This window comes from Pseudophryne corroboree, chromosome 1, assembly GCF_028390025.1.
Source record: "Pseudophryne corroboree isolate aPseCor3 chromosome 1, aPseCor3.hap2, whole genome shotgun sequence".
Taxonomy (NCBI): Eukaryota; Metazoa; Chordata; class Amphibia; order Anura; family Myobatrachidae; genus Pseudophryne; species Pseudophryne corroboree.
The window spans coordinates 1132418914-1132440245 of NC_086444.1; the positions used below are offsets into that span (position 1 = coordinate 1132418914).

General features: G+C 45.3%; 1 protein-coding gene and 1 long non-coding RNA gene across 11 annotated transcripts in view; one reads left to right on the top strand and one right to left on the bottom strand.

Moving 5' to 3' along the window:
• The window catches only part of JAKMIP1 (janus kinase and microtubule interacting protein 1), a 342118-nt gene that overhangs the window by 297984 nt on the left and 22802 nt on the right, over positions 1–21332 (bottom strand). Inside the window, exon 1 of one of the 10 annotated variants that reach the window (XM_063923516.1) lies at positions 21163–21185. The exons of 6 other annotated variants lie outside the window; for them this stretch is intronic. The gene's annotated coding sequence lies outside the window, so the exon portion shown is untranslated. Of the gene's footprint in view, positions 1–7372; positions 7469–20402; positions 20425–21162; positions 21186–21332 lie in introns of those variants that run through there. 3 more of the 10 variants (XM_063923507.1, XM_063923498.1, XM_063923488.1) reach the window with 3 other exon arrangements.
• On the top strand, positions 6949–20649 carry LOC134928155 (uncharacterized). Its single transcript, XR_010177842.1, has 3 exons — positions 6949–7158; positions 18116–18191; positions 20176–20649. It is a non-coding gene; the product is annotated as an uncharacterized LOC134928155 (long non-coding RNA).

Genomic DNA, 21332 nt, shown 5'->3' on the forward strand with positions numbered 1-21332 from the left:
ACCGAAGAGCTGATTTTTTTGGTATTTTCACCTGGCATGTCAACGGCCATATTCCTCCCACGGACAACAGGTGTCTCCCCGGGTGCCTGACTTAAACAAACCACCTCACCATCAGAATCCTTCTGGTCAATTTCCTCCCCAGCGCCAGCAACACCCATATCCTCCTCATCCTGGTGTACTTCAACACTGACATCTTCAATCTGACTATCAGGAACTGGACTGCGGGTGCTCCTTCCAGCACTTGCAGGGGGCATGCAAATAGTGGAAGGCGCATGCTCTTCACGTCCAGTGTTGGGAAGGTCAGGCATCGCAAACGACACAATTGGACTCTCCTTGTGGATTTGGGATTTCAAAGAACGCACAGTTCTTTGCGGTGCTTTTGCCAGCTTGAGTCTTTTCAGTTTTCTAGCGAGAGGCTGAGTGCTTCCATCCTCATGTGAAGCTGAACCACTAGCCATGAACATAGGCCAGGGCCTCAGCCGTTCCTTGCCACTCCGTGTGGTAAATGGCATATTGGCAAGTTTACGCTTCTCCTCCGACAATTTTATTTTAGGTTTTGTAGTCCTTTTTTTTTCTGATATTTGGTGTTTTGGATTTGACATGCTCTGTACTATGACATTGGGCATCGGCCTTGGCAGACGACGTTGCTGGCATTTCATCGTCTCGGCCATGACTAGTGGCAGCAGCTTCAGCACGAGGTGGAAGTGGATCTTGATCTTTCCCTAATTTTGGAACCTCAACTTTTTTGTTCTCCATATTTTATAGGCAGAACTAAAAGGCACCTCAGGTAAACAATGGAGATGGATGGATTGGATACTAGTATACAATTATGGACGGACTGCCACGGTTAGGTGGTATAAAAAAACCACGGTTAGGTGGTATATATTGTAATACAATTATGGATGGACGGACTGCCTGCCGAGTGCCGACACAGAGGTAGCCACAGCCGTGAACTACCGCACTGTACACTGGTTGATAAAGAGATAGTAGTATACTCGTAACAACTAGTATGACACTATGACGGTATAAAGAATGAAAAAAAAACCACGGTTAGGTGGTATATATTATAATAATACAATTATGGATGGACGGACTGCCTGCCGAGTTCCGACACAGAGGTAGCCACAGCCGTGAACTACCGCACTGTACACTGGTTGATAAAGAGATAGTAGTATACTCGTAACAACTAGTATGACACTATGACGGTATAAAGAATGAAAAAAAAACCACGGTTAGGTGGTATATATTATAATACAATTATGGATGGACGGACTGCCTGCCGAGTGCCGACACAGAGGTAGCCACAGCCGTGAACTACCGCACTGTACACTGGTTGATAAAGAGATAGTAGTATACTCGTAACAACTAGTATGACTGACTATGACGGTATAAAGAATGAAAAAAAAACCACGGTTAGGTGGTATATATTATAATAATACAATTATGGATGGACGGACTGCCTGCCGACACAGAGGTAGCCACAGCCGTGAACTACCGCACTGTACACTGGTTGATAAAGAGATAGTAGTATACTCGTAACAACTAGTATGACTATGACGACGGTATAAAGAAAGAAAAAAAAATACCACGGTTAGGTGGTATATAATTATACAATTATGGATGGACGGACTGCCTGCCGAGTGCCGACTGCCGACACAGAGGTAGCCACAGCCGTGAACTACCGCACTGTACTGTGTCTGCTGCTAATATAGACTGGTTGATAAAGAGATAGTATACAACAATATACTACTATACTGGTGGTCAGGCACTGGTCACCACTAGTCACACTGGCAGTGGCACTCCTGCAGCAAAAGTGTGCACTGTTTAATTTTAAATTAATATAATATTATGTACTCCTGGCTCCTGCTATAACAACCTGCAGTGCTCCCCAGTCTCCCCCACAATTATTATAAGCTTTTATACATTGATGTGCAGCACACTGGGCTGAGCTGAGTGCACACAGACTGAGTCACACTGTGTGACTGCTGTGTATCGTTTTTTTCAGGCAGAGAACGGATATAGCAGAGAACGGATATATTAAATAAAAGTTAACTTAACAACAACTGCACTGGTCACTGTGGTAAACTCTGTCTGCACAATCTCTCTCTCTCTCTCTCTTCTAATCTATTCTAATGGAGAGGACGCCAGCCACGTCCTCTCCCTATCAATCTCAATGCACGTGTGAAAATGGCGGCGACGCGCGGCTCCTTATATAGAATCCGAGTCTCGCGAGAATCCGACAGCGTCATGATGACGTTCGGGCGCGCTCGGGTTAACCGAGCAAGGCGGGAAGATCCGAGTCGCTCGGACCCGTGAAAAAAAAAGTGAAGTTCGTGCGGGTTCGGATTCAAAGAAACCGAACCCGCTCATCTCTACTGTTTATACAACATAAGGGAGGGTGGGAGGGCCCAAGGACAATTCCATCTTGCACCTCTTTTTTCTTTCATTTTTCTTTGCATCATGTGCTGTTTGGGGACTATTTTTTTGAAGTGCCATCCTGTCTGACACTGCAGCGCCACTCCTAGATGGGCCAGGTGTTTGTGTCGGCCACTTGGGTCGCTTAGCTTAGTCACACAGCTACCTCATTGCGCCTCTTTTTTTCTTTGCATCATGTGCTGTTTGGGGACTATTTTTTTTGAAGTGCCATCCTGTCTGACATTGCAGCGCCACTCCTAGATGGGCCAGGTGTTTGTGTCGGCCACTTGGGTCGCTTAGCTTAGTCACACAGCGACCTTGGTGCGCCTCTTTTTTCTTTTCTTTGCATCATGTGCTGTTTGGGGACTATTTTTTTTGAAGTGCCATCCTGTCTGACACTGCAGTGCCACTCCTAGATGGGCCAGGTGTTTGTGTCGGCCACTTGGGTCACTTAGCTTAGCCATCCAGCAACCTCTGTGCAAATTTTAGGACTAAAAATAATATTGTGAGGTGTGGAGGTGTTCAGAATAGACTAAAAATGAGTGGAAATTATGGTTATTGAGGTTAATAATACTATGGGATCAAAATGACCCCCACATTCTATGATTTAAGCTGTTTTTGAGGGTTTTTTGAAAAAAACACCCGAATCGAACAAAAAAATTTCGGTAAGGTTTTGCCAAAAACGCGTCCGTATCCAAAACACGGCCGCGGAACCGAACCCAAAACCCGAAAAATTTCCGGTGCACATCACTACTTTAAACAGGAACAGCAATAGCTGAACCAACAATACTTAACCAAGTAACAGTGCAGGAAGAACGAAGCACCGGGCGGGCGCCCAGTATCCTCTACGGACTACAAGAAAAGGATTTACCGGTAGGTAATTAAATTCCTATTTTCTCTTACATCCTATAGGATACTGGGGTTCCATTTAGTACCATGGGGATGTACCAAAGCTCCCAAACCAGGAGGGAGAGTGCCGAGGTTTCTGCAGAACTGATTCACCAAACTGAAGGTCCTCAGAGACCAAAGTATCGAACTTGTAGAACTTAGCAAACGCGTTCGAACCAGACCAAGTAGCCACTCGGCAGAGTTGTAAAGCAGAGACACCCCGGGCAGGTGCCCAGGAAGAACCCACCGACCTAGTAGAGTGGGCCTGTACAGATTTTGGAACCGGCAAACCTGCTGTGGAATAAGCATGTTGGATAGTGAGCTTGCTCCAGCATGCAATGGACTGCTTTGAAGCAGGACACACAATTTTATTGGGATCATAAAGAACAAACAGCGAGTCCGATTTTCTGTGATGAGCTGTTCGCTTTACATACACCTTCAAAGCCCTCACAACATCCAAGGACTTTGAAGTAGCAGAGGTGTCGGTGACAACCGAACCACAATAGGGTGGTTTATGTGAAATGCAGACACCATTTTGGAAGAAATTGCTGACGAGTTCTGAATTCAGCTCTGTCCACACAGAAAATTACATAGGGGCTTTTGTTAAACAAAGCCCCCAGCTCCAACACACGTCTTGCTGAAGCCAAGGCCAACAGTGTTACGGTCTTCCACGCAAGATATTTTACGTCCACCTCCTGTAACGGTTCAAACCAGTCCAATTGGAGGAACTGCAGCACCAAATTGAGATCCCAAGGTGCCGTGGGAGGCACAAAGGGAGGTTGGATGTGCAGAACACCTTTCAAGAACGTCTGGACCTCAGGGAGAGAAGCCAATTGTTTTTGAAAGAAAACAGACAAGGCCGAAATCTGGACTTTTATGGAGCCCAGACGTAGGCCCACTTCAGACTGCAGAAAAAGCAGGAAACGTCCCAGATGAAATTCCACCGCAGAATAATTTCTGCTCTCACACCAAGAGACGCATTTCTTCCACATACGGTGGTAATGTTTAGACATTACCCCCTTCCTGGCTTGGATCATAATCGGGATAACCTTGTCAGGCATCCCTCTTCTGGCTATAATCAGCCGTTCAACTTCCATGCCGTCAAACATAGCCGCGGTAAGTCCTGACAGACGAACGGGCAGGTATGGAATTATATTCACTCCCTGTTTGCGGAGTAGAAACATCATCTCTGCCATCACTTTGGTGAACTCCCTCGGTACCATGGAGAGACCAAATGGCAGGGCCTGGAACTGGTAGTGACAGTCCTGCAGTGCAAACCGTAGATAAGCCTGATGAGGCGGCCTGATCGAAATGTTAAGGCACGTATCCTTGATATCCAGAGACACTAGGAATTCCCCCTCCTCCAGACCCGAGATCACCGCTCTCAGAGACTCCATCTTGAACTTGAACACTCTTAAGAACGGGTTCAAGGACTTGAGGTTCAGAATCGGCCGTACTGTACCATCCGGTTTCGGTACTACAAACAAGTTGGAATAGTACCCCTTGTTTTGCAGACGAGGTGGAACTGGAACAATGATTTGAGTCTGTACCAGTTTTTGGATGGCATGGTGTAAAGTTATACTTGCCTCTTGTGAAACTGGTAAGCCTAATTTGAAGAATCTGTGAGGTGGGAGCTCTTGGCACTCTAGCCTGTAGCCCTGGGAAATGAGTTTTATCACCCAGGGATCCCGGCACGAACTTGACCAGATGTGAAATTTTAGCTGTCCACCGTCATGCTGAAGGCTTTGAGGAAGCAGAGTCTGAGCTCTGTTCCTGAGCACCTGCAGTTGCTGGTTTGCGTGGTTTACCTCTTGTGCCTCTGGAGGCCGTAGAAGCACCTCTGGACTTACCCTTAAACTTGGCCGTCCGAAAGGACTGTAAATTTGAAGCTGAATATGCTTTCCTGGCTGGAGGAGCTGCAGAAGGAAGATATGTAGACTTACCCGCAGTAGCTTTGGAAAGCAGTTTGTCTAGTTCATCTCCAAACAAGGCCTCTTCTGTGAATGGTAGGCCTTCCACAAGCCCCTGCGTGCTGACACTGTCATAGCGGTGATGCATGCATTAAGCAAGCCTCTATCTTTTACGGCTTCCAACATAAAGATCGCAGAGTCCTGTATATGCTGCAGGAGTAAAACAACATCCCCCCTATATAAGGAATCTAACCCTTCAATTAGGTTACCTGACCATTTAGCAATGGCTTTTGTGATCCACGCACATGCAATAATGAGTCTCTGGCCCACCCCAGCAGCTGTGTAGTGTGATTTAAGTGTAGTCTCAATTTTACGATCAGCCGTGTCTTTTAGGGAGGCTGCACCAGGGACAGGCAATACAATTTTTCGTGACAGCCTAGAGACTGATGCGTCCACTATCGGTGGATTTTCCAATTTTTTCCTATCCTCCAGAGGAAAAAAGGAAAAGATGATATCAACCTTTTAGAGATCTGAAATTTCTAAATCCGGATTAACCCACGGTTCTTCAAACAGGGTATTCAATTCCTTTGACACAGGAAAAGTGACAGAGGACTTCTTTTTTACATTAAAATAAGATTCCTCACACTCCTCTGACACCTTATCAGGAATTAGCAGAACATCTCTGATAGCCTCTATAAGAGCCTCTATTCCCTGTGACAGGAGCACCCCCCCACTCCAAATCCACCGCACCCTCCTCCATGTCTGACCCCCAGAGTCAGACAGTTTTTGTGGACAGGTGGGAGGGGATTGAGACGCTGGACTGGGGATTGAGTCTGTATTCATAAACTCATCCACAGTCTGTTTTAAGTATTGTGTCCCTTTCTCATTGCGGGATAATTTCGTAGAAATACTGGAAATCATTCCTTTAATGGAATTAACCCACTCCGGTTCAGCCTCGCTATTCTGGGAAGGTGCACTGCCCTGAGTACACAGTAGTGAGCCCCCTGGTGAAGAGGAACACTCCGCTGAACAAGAAACACACTCTTTGCCTGATATAATGTAAATGTGACAGCACACACACAGGAAGAGATTAAGCACAATTAACCCACAAAGAGCCCTTCAGGGAGACACAGTTATTTGGAGCCAGCCCCCACCGCGCCCTTATCGCTAATGCCAAGCTTAGCCGGGTCACAGACTAAGTACCCTGACAGGGGACTTAGTACACTGATAATCGCAGTGTGTAAACGCTCACAAAGGCACCCGAACTTGTACCCCTTGCAGCCCCTTCTAGTGCCCGACTTGCACATTTTTGCCCGCAGACCTATCGGGCTGTGAATAAAAAATAAAATAAAAATCACAAGTTGCCGGTACCATAAATGCAGCATACAGCAGCCACTTACATCCGCAAAGACATCGCCGGTAATTGGACTGACCTCTAATACTGTTTTTTTGCATGTCATGTCTATTTACATAGCCTTACTATAGCTATGAGTAGCTCCACAGGCAGAGAGAAGGTATCAGAAAAGATCCCTCTTTCCGATGTATTCAACTTAACAGTACCTCCTGAAGAAGACAATGACATTGGATATGCCATTCAAGCTTCAAAAATATATCCCATGTTTTAAACTTTGAATACATACTGTTGTGGTAGTTCAATTGTTTTACCCCGTGGCTACCACCAGGGGGTGTAAAACGGAGCAATTCAAATTGTTGCTTCGTTTGGGCGCCCACTAGCCACGGGACTGATATTCTTTCTTGCAGGCTCCTGAGGTGCGAGAAGAAATGTGTGGAAACTAGTCACTTTGGGTGTCCAAGCGGGAGTTCGTAAAGATCCAATAAGTGGTGCTTAATGAGCCGTTGTGATGTCAAAGCCCAGCCCCTTCAAGGAAATACATTTTAGAACGTTTTAAAACCAGAGGAAATAGGATACGGCATAAAAAAGGAGGTATTGACATTGCAAGATTTCCAATAGTGATGGTGTTTTCACCATAACACGCCGTGTGAAGTAACCATAGCAATGTAACCATATAGCTGCTTCCATAGCGACCAATTAGATTCAGTTTATCATTTTCTAGAATGCAATAGAGAAATTGCTAACAGAATCTGATTGGTTGCTATGGGCAACAACACAATTTTTTAAAAACCTTTAGTAAAGTTACCCTTTAGTGTGCCTTGAGGTTAGGTTAAACTGGCTTGGAGGCATGTTTTGCCCCAAGCCTCACACTCACAGTACCCGTGGTATTCTTTCGAGCAGCAGAGATGAGAAGTTCTTCCCAACCACGGGCATAATAGGGGAGGGCCTGTGTGCAGTCTCCATTCAGGCCACTGCCTCTTTAGCAGTGGCTGAGCACTAGGTGCTGCGCAGGTCTCCAGGAAAATGGAGTGGGGACCATTTTCCCTGCGGTTTTTCCTACTGCTCATGCACAAAACACCACTGCTGCTGAACTCTAGAGAGGCAAGTATAGATAAAAATGGATGCAAGGTGTGCAGTGTGGGCCCCTCTGGACCAAAGGACCCTTGTGCACCACACACACTGCACCCATTACAGATATGTGTCGCACTTGTAGGTTGCTTTGTTCTTATACTTTTACCCTGCCCAGTTCATATCAAACCAGCTTGATGGGGATTAAGTATGGATCCTATGTTGGCCATGTCATTATTTGAGGCTTCCTGACTTATTATTTTCCTTGAAGGTAGTACTGACATAGCCTGATGCAGGGGTTCCAAACCATGGCAATCAGGGCACACGAACAGTCCAGGTTTTAGGGATAACCATACTTCATCACAGGTGACTTACATAGTACAATTTATTTTTATATAATTATCTGTGCTCAAGCATGGATATCACTAAAACCTGGTCTGTTAGTGTCCCTTGAGGACTGAGGTTGAGAAACACTGTTCTGGAGACATGTTTTGGGACATTATCTAGCTCAGATGTTCCAAAAACCACAATTAGTCCCTGTTTTAAGGAAATATATGTTTGAGGTAGATGGATAAATCAAATCCTCTCCCCTGCTCTCCTCAATCGTGTATCCAACTGTCTCTCTGGTATCCCTTCTTGGATGTCCCAGCGCTTTCTTAAACTCAACATGTCTAAAACAGAGCTGATCATCTTCCCACATAACCTCACCTCCCAAAATCTATTGATGGCACTACTATCTCCTCTAGCCCCCAAGTGCGCTGTCTTGGAGTAATCCTTGACTCCTCCCTCTCCTTCAAACCACACATTCAGCACCTCTCACAAACCTGTCATCTCAAAAACATTTCCAGTATTAGACCCTCTCTTACCCAGGATGACACCAAGACCATTATCCACTCACTGGTAATTTCCAGACTGCACTACTGTAATCTCCTCCTATCTGGCATCCCTGACAAATACCGCTCTCCTCTCCAATCTATCCTCAACGCTGCAGCCCGGCTCATCTTCCTCACCAAATGCACTACGTCCACCTCCCCTCTCCTACTAGCCCTCCACTGGCTTCCCTTCTCTTTCAGAATCCAATTCAAACTTCTCACACTCACTTACAAAGCCCTCACCCACTCCTCTCCCATTTACATCTCTGACCTTATCTCTTTTTACACTCTCACTCCTCTTTGCACTGCTAATGCACGCCACCTCTCCTGCTGACTGATTACTTCCTTCCACTCCTACCTTCAAGATTTCTCACGTGCTGCTCCCTCTCTCTGGAATGCCCTACATCTCCCCCTCAGACTCTCCACAAAACTTCAAATGGGCTCTCAAGACCGACTTCTTCACCAAACCCAGCCTAATCTCCTCCTAACCCTTTGTCCCACGCTCACTGTCTACCCCATCTGGAACCTCTAATCTACAGATGTGTCCTCATACATATAGCTTTAAAACGCCAATCAGTGTGAGATGCCTTGTCCAGTGCATCTCTGCTAGCGGTGGGCATTTTTGTTGTTGAAAATGTGTCTTGGTAGCAGCATGAGGTGACTAGGACGCACCAGCAGACTGCGCTGATTAACTTGACATTCAACACTTGTATGTTGTGTGTGTTGGAGTCTATATACGGAGTACATTGGAACTTGGTTTGGAAAAAGTTGTAGCATTTCATACACAGACTCAGTCGCACACAAGTGTCGCGTATCGAATGAATCAGCGCAGACTCCTGGTGCATCCTAGCACTGCGCAAAAATGCAAAACAGATGCACAGCGCTAGCAGAGTGTCTCAGGACCTGGCGTGACAAGGAGGGGCTGTTTGACATGACTGCAGCAAAGATGTATGAGGACACATCTACAGCATACTTACCTACAAGTACTTTTATATTGTCCTCTCAAGGAGAAGCTTAGAGATGAAACAGCAGGACAGTTCGGGGGGCAGGTAGGGCTCTCTCACCACTAAGCCCCATACACAAGGCAATGTTGGCATTTACAAGCAATTTTCCTACCCTACGGTGTACAAAACCCTGAGGGTATTTGATCTTAGGCCGACAGTCATTAGGTCAACCACTATTGATCGACATGCTTTAGGTCGACCTGGCAAAGGTCAACACATTAAAATATCGACATGAGTTTGCACAAATTTTTTTTTTCATTTTTTTTTTTTACTTTTTCTTACTTTAGGTTCCACGTGGACTACAATTGGGAATAGTAACCTGTGCCAAGCACAGCGGTAGAGGAGCGAGGCACCTTGCCCGATGCATGGCAAGCCATGTGAGGGGACACTGCACTAATTGAGATTCCTGGACACTTTACGAAGAAAATGACACCAAAAATACATTTTAAAAACCATGTTGACCTTTTCAGTGTCGACCTCATGACAGTGTCAACCTAGTCACTGTCGACCAATGGTGGTAAACCTAATGACTGTTGACCTAGTTATGGTCGATCCAATTAACCACACCCACCCTGAGTGACAAACCAAAGGTTTAAAATGTTAGTACACTGGTCCATAGGACCTTCTTCTAGTCTTCAGGAGGCCACTGGCAGAGCTTGATGGCCCACGCAGATTCTTTTCCATTGACGCAGAACAGCTAAACATTCTTAACTTATTACTTGTTACCCATAAGAAGCTTTTCCTGTAACTGGTTTGCTAATCTAACTTTTTTCTTTAACGCCTACTTTATACCATTTTAAGGTTATTCTCTGGACTAGTCCTCAATTCAATAAAAAGTGGATAAAACGTGGTGTTCTAAAACTTTTGAACAGTAGTATACATAAAAAATATAACATTTGAATTATCAAGAGGGCAATGTACAGTACTAATCCTTGGACAATGATAAAGTGCAGAGTGATCAAGAACCAGCCTACAGTAACGGCCATGTTAACAGGAGCCGATTGTTTGGTAGTATCTCTCTCTCTCTCTCTCTCCACGGCTTAGTACATCCGCCCCAAAGTGTCTAGATTCTAGTCCATTATCAATACATCACTTTATTCATGCTGAAATCAATAAAACACAAATGCAATATTCAGACTTAGGGATATTCAATTACATGCGATCATTGATCACAGGTAATTGTCTCACCGGGGGCTATTCAATTAGCCTCGATAAAGTTTCTTCATCGGTAACTGAATACCCCCCTTAATGATTACTATACAATTAGTTCAGCCTTAATTATTATCAATGATCTGAACAACATTAAAACAAAGTTTAGGCAATAAGTCATTTCTTTCTCTCAACAGCATCAAATTGTAAACACCTATTACAGTACACATTGTACTGTAATAATATCTGACCAATTATGATCACGCAATCTATAAAAAAGGAAAGTGACCTTGTCCTTTTTATATTGTAGGATCATAGTCAGCCCATTGTCATTAATATAGACTAGACGCTTAATCAAGCATATTACAGTAGTTTACATAGAGATCTCAGGCTTTTAAAAATTTAAAATGACAAGAAGTTACCTCTGAGACATGGGACATGCAGCAATCTGAACAGCAATGTGTGATTGGTCTATTTCTATTTTAAATAGAATTTGCCAACTTTACAAGTAAATAATATAAAAAGAATAATTTTTAGTCACCATGGGAGACAATCAACACTATAATGGTATACTGTTGTTACTATATGATATAACAAAGAATCTATTATTGTAACAGAACGTTGTACTGACACAATCCAATGACTCCTTGCCCCTGAACGGTTATATTTATATAAAGTATTTTACCAGTGCCAAACCTGTAAACCATAGTGGACATTGAGAAATCTCTCTCTAACCTTCCCCCTTCAGCAGAGCTGCTATGGATCCATAAATCACCTTAGATTCTAGGAGTTGAATAGTGCCGGGAATTAGCTCAAAGGGCTATTCAATACAGCACAATGGGGATGTTTTGTTGGGAGAACCGGCATTCTCCTATGTAAGTGCTCGGCGCGTTGCTCTTTCCACCGCACCAAGGGCAGAAATCAGCATCGCGCCAGCACTTTTGTCGGAGGGGTACGAAAAGAAATCCCGTTGTCGGGTGTCACAGCTCGCTGTATTGAATAGCCCCGGGAGCTAATTCCCGGCGCTCTTTGACTCTCTTAGAATTGAAATGAGCCCTTGGACATTATCACAGCTTGGGATCCAATTCTTAAAGCGACAAAAGAATGTAATCTTCCATCATCCCATCTCTCTAGCCTTGGTCTTCCCATTTACCTAGGTATTATTAGGGGGTGCAGAGGCGGAACTACCGCCAGTGCAACCAGTGCGTTGCACTGGGGCCCGCCTCTGTCCAGGGGCCCAAAGCATGTAATGAGTCAAACTGACTCATTACATGCCGCTGTGCGCTGCGGGCAACCGCTGCCCGCAGCGCACAGCCGCCCGGAGAGAGAGGAGAGGAGCGCAGCGGTACGGCGGAAGGAGGAGGAGGGAGGTGGAGGATGGAGCCGCAGCAGCGCTTTGTTACTGGTTGAGGCGCTGCTGCCCCTCTGCTTCACTATAGGCTGTCTTCCGAGAACAGCCTATAGTGAAGCAGAGGGGCAGCAGCAGCTGTGTAACAGGGGCACGCTGCCTGCCGCTATGTGTAACAAGGGCACGCTGCCTGCCGCTATGTGTAACAAGGGCACGCTGCCTGCCGCTATGTGTAACAAGGGCACGCTGCCTGCCGCTATGTGTAACAAGGGCACACTGCCTGCCGCTATGTGTAAAAAAGGGGACGCTGTCTGCCGCTATGTGTAAAAAAGGGGACGCTGTCTGCCGCTATGTATAAAAAGAGGAATCTGTCCGCCGTAAGGTGTAAAAGGGTCTCTACCTGGTGTAGTGGTGCTACTGTGCGGCGTAATTTGAATAATGGAGACTACTGTGCACAGTTTTATGAATTGGTATTATTTTGTGGCCACACCCCTTCCCCACGAAGCCACGCCACTATGTATTTTTGTGCGTGCCTACGGCGCGCACTGCCCCTGTTTTGCATGCAGGGGTGGGGCTCCGATGCCGTTTCTTGCACACAGTGCTAAAATGTCTAGTTACGGCACTGTTGCTAGGTATCCACTTCCCTAAGCAGGTCCCCCTCACCAGATCCTCTCCAGGGGTGAGGGGGTGGACTTGGATGGGATGGGGGGGGCCCAAGCCATTTTGTCGCACATGGGCCTACCGCTCGCTAGTTCCGCCACTGAGGGGGTGATTTAGTTGTTTTCCCACACTGCTATCACTAGGGGTAGTAAAACAGAGTAACTAAATAGTTGCTCCATTTAGACACGGGGAGGTGTGAAAAGAAATATGTGCAAAGTCTGTTTGGGCGCCCTATCCACTTCTTTAGATGGGTTTAGCAGCTTTGCATGACTAAAACCGGTGTTTTTAGGCGCATCAATTCTAATGGGCGCCCAAACGATGAAACAATTGAATTCTTCTGTCAGGCGACTATTCGTATAGACTCACAGCAGGGGGCAGGCAAAACATTTGAACCGCCCCCACAATCTCCACAATCTGCCTGACAATGAGTCACTTAATAAGTGAACGTCATAAGTGAAGAGGTGGTGCTTATAGGTCAAGAAATATTATAGGATATTCCCTATTTCTGGAAGGTGTGCGGTACAGCCGCTGTCCTGGATAAATGCCCTTTGCAGTGACAAGAAAAAATAAATAAAAAAAAGTCAGAAGCGCCCATCAGTGTCATACAATCTCAAACTGTTCACCACTAGGTTTTTTAAGCATTAGAGAGATAAAGCGGAGAGAGATAAAGCGGAGAGAGATAAAGCGGAGAGAGATAAAGTACAAATAAGCTGGCATTTTTCAAACACAGCCTGTAACATGACAGATGAGTTTCTCTCTCTCAACCTTAGCTCTCTCCATGCCTTAGTACATCTGCCCCTAGGCCTTGTATGAAGATAAAGTAGATGGAGATTTAGGGGGAGATGTACTAAACTGTGAAAAGAGCGGAGAAGTAAGCCAGTGGAGAAGTTGCCCATGGCAACCAATCATCTGCTCTGTATAATGTTATAGGGGTCGATTGAATTAGACAGTTGAATAGCGCCGGGAATTAGCTCCCGGCGCTATTCAATACAGCGACAAGTGACCCTCAATTGTCGGGAAATCTTCTCTCATCCCTGGGGGATGAGAGAGGAAGTCCGACAAAAGTGCTGCCGCGCGGCTGGCGCGAGGCCGATTCTGCCGGGAATCAGCATCGCAGCGGGGAGTTAAGTCAGAGAATGCCCGTTCTCCTGACAATTCAACCTGTTAAGTCCGGGAGATCGGGTCCTCACCGACTTAACTTGAGCTGAATTGAATAGCGACAGGAGCCAACTCCTGGCGCTATTCAACCATCGGTGAATTGAATCGACCCCTTTGTATGCAAATTGTAAAATTATACTTTAAAGCCGAATGGTTGCCATAGGCAACTTCTCCACTGGCTCACCTCTCCATCTTTCCACTGCTTAGTACATCTCCCCAAATTCCCAACCAACCAACCAACCAACTCCTAACGGTCATTTTTCAAACAGCCTGTGACATGGCAGTTGGGAGCCGATTTGCTGGGATTTTATTTCCGTCCAAATTATCTCCCTCCAAGGTTTAGTAAATAGACCATAAAAGGAGCCTAACCGTATATATCAAAGAAAAAAAAACGTGAAAACTTGTGCTTGTCTGAAAATCACAAAACATGATCCTGACTTCTCGTATGCTGATAAATCCGTTACATGCAAACCTCATGAACTATACTCTAGCCTTCTAAGAGGCTGCACATTACTCTTAATAAGTTAAAGCAATACATTTAATGAAAGAAAGTGACATCTATAATAACAGCAGGTATTTTAAGCTGTAACCAACAAATCTGAAAGGAACAGGTCAGGTCTTGGAGGACCACATACAGATCATCCCTGCCTTAGGCCGACTAAGAAAAGCATGAAGCCAGATGAAAAAGGAATGCATTACCTTCCCACCTCATCAAAGACACCCTAGGCACCTCCTACACCTACCTACAGTATAAGACAGTGTGCTGATAAGATCAAGCACAAGTCAAGCAGAGTATATATAAAAGTATAATAAAACACCCTTACCTAGTTAAGTTTCATTCTGGTGACTACACATGGGGGCATTCAATTGTTTGAAAAAGTCAGTTGGATGTCCGTTTTTCCTACTGTATCCAATACACAGGTGGGGACAGACACCAACCCACCTTTGCCACAATGGATATTCAATTGTTTGAATGTCTTTAATTAACTTTTCACTGCATTTTTTAAATCATGATGAAGTTTCAGCATTTGGCACATTGCAGGAATCGGAGGCAATTCCAATTCCTGCTGAACAGGTTAATTTTCTGAAAACTACAAAATCTTATTAGCTTTTCCCATTTACAACACCCACCGCAGAATACTGAACCAAGCGCATATTACACCCACGTCACTTTAAATATTCTCTTGTAATACAGTAGCACAGTTATATGGAGTATGGGATGATGAATGAAACTTAAAATGTTTAATCCTCCTATTAACTTGGACGCTGCTGAAAGGACTCATTGTACAATTATTATTACTATATTTTTTTCCCCTTTAGCCAAGTCTTTAATCCTATTAATAGCAGCTGTCTAAGGAATAATACATCCCTCGCTGAACATATTTATAGGGGACAAACAGAATTAAACTTAGTATGAACTACTACACAAGATACTTTGTCTTTTTCCTCACCAGTAGATTAGTAATAGACAATTCGTATAAATTAATGATTACTAGAAATATTAATGTGTTTAGTGGGTATTGAAATAAACGCATAAAGTGACAGGGTGTACATACCCTCTGCTGATATCTCGCACCCCCAACAGGCATAGCCAGATTAAGGGAGGGAGAGCATCACTAGCTCTCCCTCTTGTGCAGCAGCAGAACCAGGCAGCCATAATGCGAGTAGGAGAGCATGCACTGCGGCCTCAGACACAGGATTATCATGTTTCATAAGATACCGACGGAGCTTCCTGACCAGAGGAGATATAGGAGGGGGGAGAGAGCTGTAAGGGACCCAGGGACCTCAGCCTCTCCTCCTCCCCGCCTGGATGTCAGGGTCCTGTGTAACCGGTAATCTAATCAGAGCATTTGGGTCTAGAGAAAGACAGAGAGAGAGAGTCCTCCTGAGTCCTGTTGCAGTGTGTACGAGTACATAGGCTGCCGCTATTCTTGCATGTAACAAGATAAACTGCAGATTTTATTTTTCTAGTATTTTAAGGATGTTTAAGTTTTTTTCACTACAAGAAAACTTTATAAAATAGTTGTCTCTCAATTAAGTGGAGCTATAAACAGTACCCAGGCATTATTAGTTTAAATCTAATATACACCATTGGTTTAACTGTAATATACACAATCCATACATCCCAATATGTCCCATTCCAGGAGGGACAAAATGCTCTGTTCCTGGACGTCTTAATTTATGACTGTAATCACCTGTGTTAAAACACCTTTCTTATCAACACAGGTGACACCAATCATACTGAGAGAAAGCCGGGTAGAGATTGTGTTCCTCCTGCAAAGGGTCATGTTGGGAAGTATGCACAATCGAATATACACTCGCCCCCCCGCCCCCTCCTTCCCCTGGGCCCCTGAAAGGCTTAATCTGGCCCTGCCAACAGGTAATTTCTCTATGCAAGGATCAGGGGTGTACAGTATCTAGGGGTCCGGGCGCCCCTGGCAAACTAAGGGGCTGTTGCCCCCCATATTGGAAATAGGGAGGGTGCATGTGCAAAAAAGGGACATTGATCTTGTGGGAAAGGGGCATGGCCATATAATAGTACCCCCCAATTCAAACTACGCTACACAATAGTAACCCTTATATACACATCATACCCACACAGTAGCAGTTCCCTTTACACATTATGCACACACAGTAATTCTTGTAACACTGAGCAGACATCAGCAGTGCCTGGCCTGGCTGAGGAGGCAATGCCACCCAAGGCCAGGTAGTATAATAAAATAGATGTGCAAAGTGCAGCGCACTACTTAACTCTCCTATTCAAATGTACATAGGTGTATTCCCTCCTCAGCACATAGTTATTTCCCACCTACCAGCACAGTCATAATCCCCATCCCCCTCCCAGCACATTACCATAGCCCCCACTTCCCCAAGAACATAGCTGTAGTCTCCCCGAGCACATAGCCGTAGTCTCTACCTCTCCCACCACAGTCATACAGTAGTCCCCACCCCCTCCCATCACATAACAATAGTTCCCTCCCAGTATAGGGCCTAATTCAGACCTGTTCGCTCGCTAGGGTTTTTTTGCAGTCCTGCGTTCGCATAGTTGCCTCCCATAAGGGAGTGTATTTTCGCTTTGCAAGTGTGTGAGCGCATGTGTAGCAGAGCTGTACAAACAGATTTTGGGGGTAATTCTGAGTTGATCGCAGCAGGAACTTTGTTAGCAGTTGGGCAAAACCACGGGCACTGCAGGGGAGGCAGATATAACATGTGCAGAGAGAGTTAGATTTGGGTGTGGTGTGTTCAATCTACAATCTAAATTGCAGTGTAAAAATAAAGCAGCCAGTTTTTACACTGCACAGAAACAAAATAACCCACCCAAATCTAACTCTTTCTGCAAATGTTATATCTGCCTCCCCTCCAGTGCACATGGTTTTGCCCAACTGTTAAAGTTCCTGCTGCGATCAACTCGGAATTACCCCCTTTGTGCAGTCTCTGAGTAGCCCAGGACTTACTCAGCCGCTGCGAATACTTCAGCCTGTTCAGGACAGGAACGGACGTCAGACATCCGCCCTGCAAATGCTTGGACATGCCTGCATTTTTCCAACCACTCCCAAAAAATGTCCTCTTCCTGTCAATCTCCTTGCGAACGCCCATGCGAATGGATCCTTCGCACAAACCCATCGCTGAGCGGCGATCCGCTTTGTACCCGTGCGACACGCCTGCGCATTGTGGTGCATACGCTGTGCAGTTTAGACCTGATCGCCTGCTGTACAAAGACGCAGCCTAGCGATCAGGTCTGAATTCGGCCCATAGATAGCCCCTCACCTCCCCAAGTACATAGTCATAGTCCCACTCCCAGCACATAGCAGTAGTATCCCCCACTCTCACCACATACATAGCCTCCCCACACAGAACATAGCCCTATTCCCCACCCCACAACATCCCAGCAGATAGCCATAGTGTCTGGCAATACCTGCTGTCCCGAGCTGCCTGGGATGGAGGGTAGAGGATCGCTCAGCAAGCAGGAGCTGGCGGCGGTGTCCGGCACCGCACCAAACTACGTGAAGAAACTGGAAATAAACTACAGCTCCCAGCAGTCCTTGCCGGCAGGAGCTCCCGGCAGCAAGGGTTGCTGGGAGCTGTAGTTTATTTTGAGTTTCTTCCCTGCGGTGCCAGACACTGGCGCCAGCTCCTGCCTGCTGAGCGATCCTCCATCCCAGGCAGCTTGGCACAGCAGGTATTGCTCGGCTGGCGCCCCTTGCAAGTGCCGTCTGGGCCAATGGATAGATATGCCTCTGGCGAGGATGGGGATAATTATTGCCCTGATTACTGCATTTTGTTCTCAGATACCTCCCACTCCGGCCAAGAACAATGGGGTGGACCAGTTCTGAAGAACGGTAGATAGCATATTCATTTATAAAGGTAGGTGCATGTGTGGTTAGTACTATTAGTGTTGGGAAGCAGTCAATGGATCCCATCTCAGAACACTGGTACAGTCCGAAATTTGCCAAATGAAAACCAAAGAGGATACAGACAGCAAGCACCAGGATATCAAAAAAACATCTAGGTGTGCACTGTGCAGCGGTGCACTGTCCATTAACAGTAATAGGTCGTTGTCTAACAAATATTTCAACCATTTATACAACCATTCAATCACCCCACAAAATTCCAGTCAGAAAATGACCTCTTTGGAACCCCTGTCATGGTGGCGAGATGCTGAGGTTATGATGCCATAGCCCAGCAATCATTAGAAATCATCCACAGGATGTCCAAGTGCTTTGTTCACAGTGCAGAAGATCAGCAGTATATGCATTAAATACAGAGCTGTAATCATCTACTGCCCAGAGCCAGTAGCTAGCACAGTGCCTGTAGCCCCCAGCTACCCAGACCCAGGAGCTAGCACAGTGCCTGTAGCCCCCAGCTACCCAGAACCAGGAGCTAGCACAGTGCCTGTAATCATACAACCACCCAGTGCCCGTAATCACCAACTGCCAGGATCTACTGTAGCACAGTGCCTGTAATCATACAACCACCCAGTGCCTGTAATCACCAACTGCCAGGATCTACTGTAGCACAGTGCCTGTAATCATACAACCACCCAGTGCCTGTAATCACCAACTGCCAGGAGCTACTGTAGCACAGTGCCTGTAATCAAACAACTACCCAGTGCCACAGTGCTTGTAACTACCATCTACCCAGAGCCAGGAACTAGCCCCGTATCTGTAGTCAGCTGTAAAGATTCTGAAATTAGTTCTGCGTTTATGGCTCCCCCCTGTTGCCTCTGTGTACCCTTACCAAACTAACAGCGGGATGTGGTTAATTTGCCAGCTGTCGGGATCCCGGGGGTCAGGATACCTATGCTGGAATCCCAACTGCCAGAATATCGGCACAACAGGGCTATTCCCATCATGGGTGTCCACGACACCCACTGAGTGGGAATAGACCCTGGGGCGAGCGCAGCGAGGCGAGCCCACAAGGGGACTCTTAGCGCTCACCCCGCTGCCAGCATTCTGGTGGGCGGAATACCGCCGTCTGGATACTGACAGCCGGCAACCCAGTCCGCCGGCAAATCATACGTAATCCCTAACAGCTACAGTTACTATTCTGATTCCTTATGCATCAATTGTTCGCCACACCTGGCAGCCTTCTTGGCTTACCTGTTGTACTGGAGTGGTTCCTTTGCACATTCTATTCTTGTGGACACTAGTTTAATGGGGATCATGGAAGCGCAGATTTGGCAGATACTAAATTGGAGACGGCGGTTTAGGGAAATGACCAGCAATACATAACAAGTAAGTTTGCTCTATAGGGGCCTATCCAATTAGCTGCAAAAATGCTGCGGCCGCAAAAACCACAATTAAATTCACTATGAATTGAATCGACCCCAAAGTTTGCATGGAAAACCACTAAAAATGCTATTCAATGTAGCCACTGAGCTAAAATTTATTAGTCTAATCTAAAATGTAGGAATTTCAGGCCATGGTGGTTAGACTTTGCTGAACGTATTCATTTCAGCGCAATGTTATCCCCGATAAAAGGATTCCGTTTCACAGTCACACCCCACCGAGGGTGCGAGCAGAAATCTGACAAAACTAGGTCCGTGATGCGGGTTTTATGTCCTAGCGTAGCTCAAACGGCAACGTAGGAAGGCACTTTGGTTGGAGAATGCCCTTTCTGGAGACTAAGCACCCCGTTTAGTACGGGCATTCTCCAACTTAGCATTGCGCTGAATTGAATAGCTCCGGGACCTCCTTCCCAGCGATATTCAATTCGCTCTGAATTGAATCGACCCCTTTAAATTCAAATACAGTAATGTTTGAATGATAACAATAATAAAAAAAATCCACTGAAGCTCAAACAGGTAAAACTAAAGCTTATTCTAATATATTTGTTTTTATCCATTTAGGGTTCTCAAACCACAAATGCCCTGGCCATCAAGAACTGAGCGGACCAGTTACAACAAGCAAATTATAAGACATCAAACTGGACACATTTCACTAAATTTCAAACTGGTTAAAATGAATAAAGCAGGAGTGTGGATTACAGCACTGCGAGCAGCTATACATGCCCTTTTCTTCTATGACAGGCATGGCACCCCAACCTATAGCCTTCAGCGGCATACAGTAGTCTAACCTGTTTAACTGTATCCTCACTGAATATCTTCCTTCAATCCTTAACCTTAATAAAAGCTCTGACTGTAAACTATCAAACGGCAGTCAGTCACACAGTTCCTCATAGCTAAGAGCCATCCATGACTCAGCTCAGAGTTATGATGTCACAACATTGGTGGAAGGATATACACGTGCAAAATGTGAAGTACTGTATGTATTGTTAAAAGATAAATAAATCCAATAGTTATTATCCACATATACTGTACATGACTGCAAAATATTTTATTTTGTGCATATCCTACTTAAAGCTAGGTACACACTATACAATTATCCGTCAGATGATCTGTCCAATCTGGCTGATTGGAATGAAAACCTGGGACATCTACTACTGACAAGGGATCTGTGGATGATTAAAACCAGGTGAAATGCAGACTTGAATTTAGCTAGCCACAGAACCTGTGTAAATCATGTGTGTTACAGCTAAAAGGTATATTAGGATTACCACCTCATCCCTTTAATTCTGGACACACATTAGTTACACAGGTTCTGTGGCTGGCTGACTTCAAAACTCCATTTCACCTGGTTTTAATCAGCGACAGAACCTGTGTAATTAATATGTGTCCAGAATTAAAAGGGATGAGGTGGTAACCCTAGATATTATGGCAAGCCTAACTGTAAACTTTGTAACTTATGGTGAATACCAGCACCTTTTTTTCATAACACATAAAAAATTATATATACACACACAATTTTTTTTTCTTTTTAGACAATAGAAAATGTACCTTGCTATACAACAACAGGAATTGGATATTCCCAGGAGCCATACAAAAAAAAAAAAAAAAATCCTGCACTTGCGTTTGAAAACATTACCTGCACTTAAGTTTGCAATACCAAATTGCACTGGTTAATGTGCAGTAGCTGATGTACAGCATATTGAACTATTTAACCAAAA